This window comes from Adiantum capillus-veneris, chromosome 13 (assembly GCF_014529385.1).
Source record: "Adiantum capillus-veneris isolate H3 chromosome 13, ASM1452938v2, whole genome shotgun sequence".
In the NCBI taxonomy this organism is placed as follows: Eukaryota; Viridiplantae; Streptophyta; class Polypodiopsida; order Polypodiales; family Pteridaceae; genus Adiantum; species Adiantum capillus-veneris.
In genome coordinates, this window is record NC_140943.1 from 33,367,763 (window position 1) to 33,371,426 (window position 3,664).

Sequence of the window (3,664 nt, forward strand, 5' to 3'; positions counted from 1 at the left end):
GATTATTAGACATAGTTGCTCTTTGCAAGGTAATTTGTGACAAATTACATGCTAACCACTCCAAAACGGATCTCAATTGTTAAAAAGGAATATAGATTAGAAAATCTTGAACAATCCAACCAAAATAGATACAATGGTATTTTGGAAATTTCCACAAATTAGAGGGGTATTTTGGTAATTTTCTTTACAAAATATATTGCAGCTAGTTTGTAATGCATGGCCGTCCGCCACCAAAAAGTGATAGGGAGGCATGTTTTCATAAGCCTAAGTCTGAAGAGTTTGAGGGTGGAAAAACGGTAGGTAGCAATATGCGAACTCAAGACAGGGAGAGGGTTTCGACCCTACTTTTTGCTCCCCTTCTGGCGATGGAAGAAAAAGGGTAACTGAAGGCAACAGTCCCAGTTTTAAAGCTTGGGAGATGGGTTGTAGGACTTGTAGCCGTGCAGCGTCTCCTTTGAAAGATGCAATCCATCAATCTCATTCCCAACATGAAGAGCAGCACTTGTCAAAGGGAGCTACGATCTCCCCAGAAATGCTCTACTCGCACTTGGCTAACCGAGTCCCTGCACATAACAACGAGATCAACCAGCTCCTTGGCTTGCTTCGAGAGCCCTGTCATTTGCAGTTCCCTCTCTTTGTCTATGGTGGAGCTTCCACAGGTAAAACCTCCATTCTGCTGGTCTTTACTGCTCGTCAATGCTGCTATGCTGGAGCTTTTGCTAATACTGCTCATCTTTACTTGAACCTGCAGGCAGGAGCTTTTTGGTCATAAGGATATTGTACTTTGCTTGGATTCTTGCATTTATTCTTCAAGCATCACTTTATTGGCTTCTGGTGGCAAGGATCATTCAATAAGTATTGCAGTTCTGCGGTGCTATTTTGTGCTTGTTCGGGCAGGCCAGCCAAGCCTTTTGTTATTAATGCTCAAATCGTTTTCAGGTCAGATTGTGGAATGTTGGAACTGGACATTGTGTAGCCATTGCTAAGGGACATGTGGCAACTGTAGGAGCTCTAGCTTTCTCCAAGAAGACTAAAAAGTTTCTTATCAGTGGAAGCAGGTACATTTAGAATTGTTTTAGTAGCATTTGTTCCGAGAAGAATGCTGATATTTTTGCACATACCAATGATCACACCATCAAAGTCTGGAGTGCCACTGGCTTTGAAGACAGGGCAAGTAAAGATTGGTCAGTACTACTTTCATCACTAGCAACAGTTGTTACCCATGACAAAGACATAAACTCCATAGCTATTGCTCCAAATGACAGCCTGGTTTGTACTGGTTCACAGGTAAGGACACAACTATTTGGTGACAAAAATGTCCGCATATGGGCTCTCTTGGATGGTTCTTGTCTTAAAACATTTGAAGGCCACGCAACTAGTGTACTAAAAGCATCTTTTCTCTTGCAAGGAATGCAAATCATATCTACAGGTAGTTTTTGACATGTTTTGTGGAAGGACTCCAACATTGCGCATAATGTTTTGTGGAAGACCATCAACATTGCACACCATGATAAGGTCTCAGTGAGCCTATTTATAAGCTGATTGTAGGAGCTAATGGCTTGTTAAAACTGTGGACCATCAAGGCAAATGAGTGCATAAACACGTTTGATCGTCATGAGGACAAGGTGCATGTTCGTAGTTTGAACTTTTGGGCATCACTAGTGATAAGTAGTTTAGTCGAGGAAAATTAGCTTCTTATTTTCTATTATTTTGCAGATATGGGCTTTAGATGTTTGTGCAATTGCTGAAATGATTGCTATTGGTGGTAGTGATTCAGTTATAAACTTGTGGATGGACTCTACTCAAGAGGATGAAGAGGAGGCATTGCGCAAAGAGGTGCGAAGTCATCTCAACTAAGAGTTTATGTGGTCGTGAAGCTTTAATTTCTAATCAATTTTAATTTTCTTTAGGAAGAAGAGACCTTGAAAGATCAGGATTTGTCCCATGCTCTAGCAAATACTGACTATGCAACTGCATTGCAACTTGCATTTGAGCTGAAACGACCTTTTAAGCTCCTCAATGTCGTTATTGAGCTTTTCACGTTGGTTCATAGCTGATCTTTGATGTTGTGGCCTCATTCCTTGGTCATGAATATATGTGATGGCATTGCTTTGTAGGAGCAAGTAGATGGGGATGCAGGTACACAATGTTCTGAAAAAATTAGATAAAGAACACCTTCGATTACTATTATCTTATGTTTGACAATGGAACACAAAACCCAGTTTTTGCCATGCTGCTCAACGTGTGCTTTCAGAGCTTTTTTAAGCTTTTCCTCCAAAAGAGTTTTTGGAGGTGAGTTCATGTTGCTTCAAAGTCAACCAGCACATCTCTTTATTTTACTTATGAAGCTTCTCTACCTCCTCTTTTTCAGGTATCTGGTCTTCGTGGACTCAATGAAGCCATTTTGCCTTACATTGAACGGCTATATAGTAGGCTTGACCGGCTACATAGGAGTACTTTCCTTTTGGATTACACACTCGCATCAATGTCGGTATTGAATCCTTTGGAAACTCACAACCCCTCTATTAGATAGTCAAACACAAACGCAGAGGAATTACCCCATGTGCTTGGTGTAGCTGGTCTCTCTGTGGATTAATCTTTCATTAAAGGTATTTGACTATTTTGAACCAGAGCATGGCTGTAGGGCAGGTTGCAAGAGCTAAGAATCGATCACGATACTTGACCCTCTCACTCACACATTTCATGTGTGAGCAAGGTGGAGACGCTTTCTAGGGTAACATGGGTATTTTCAAGGATGGCAAAGGTGTCTCCCCTTCTTCTTGGGACACAATTGATTTTTTCTACAATCGATGACGATGGTGCAATCAAAGTTGGTCCGTGCTAGGAAGTGTGCAATGCAATGATGTGTATGCTGACAAGTGCATGGTAGAGGGTTAAAGCTATTGTGGGAAATCAGCAGGATAGTGGCAACGGAAATGCACCCTTAAAGTTTTTTTTAGGTCGGGGGGGCCTCTAAAGTGACATAATGATGACGGAAGGTCAAGGTGTCCAAAGTACGGGAATGTGTCCTAGAATGAAGTGTTCGAGGTGCTCTAGAAGCCCGTCCAGATGGCTCGTCAAACGGAGCCCGGATATGCAAGATATGGCAAGTGGAAGTGGGATGCGTTCGCAGATCCTTGCCGGATTGGGCAGGCACAGGTGGTTGGTCAAGGCAGGTGTGGAATGATACACGGGAAGTCCTCGAGTTGTGGAGCATGTCGGTCTTTTCGGATTGAGAATTGGGCTTCTGGATGGAAAGTTATGGACAGTCAAGTTTTGACAGTGATCAGTTTCGAGGCGGTTGGGAGCCGCATTGGGAAACGCACCATTTGGTGTTTTCCCGAGCTCGCCAGGTGTCTGGTGGGTAGTATGCAGCATGTGATGCTAGTTGGAGTCGACAGCACTTGAATCGGAGTCCGGAGCATGGAGATATGCTTGACCGAGATCGGCAGTTCGTAGGGAACGTGGATGATCGGATTCTTTTTCCTATGTTTGGGACACGCGGTTTGAGGCTGTCAAGACGTCATGATGCGGAGCCGAAAGGTGGATCTCCCATGTGGTACGACCGAAGAGCTTATGGGGCAAACACGTAGCACCGACGGCACGTGAATCACATACTTGAGCTCTTTTTGTTTTGTAAAGGTAAAAGCAGAAAAGAAGAAAA

General features: G+C 43.1%; 1 pseudogene; it reads left to right on the forward strand.

Moving 5' to 3' along the window:
- Positions 1-212: 212 nt before the first annotated feature.
- LOC147443788 (protein TORMOZ EMBRYO DEFECTIVE-like) lies at positions 213-2,596 on the forward strand (annotated as a pseudogene).
- Positions 2,597-3,664: the final 1,068 nt, after the last annotated feature.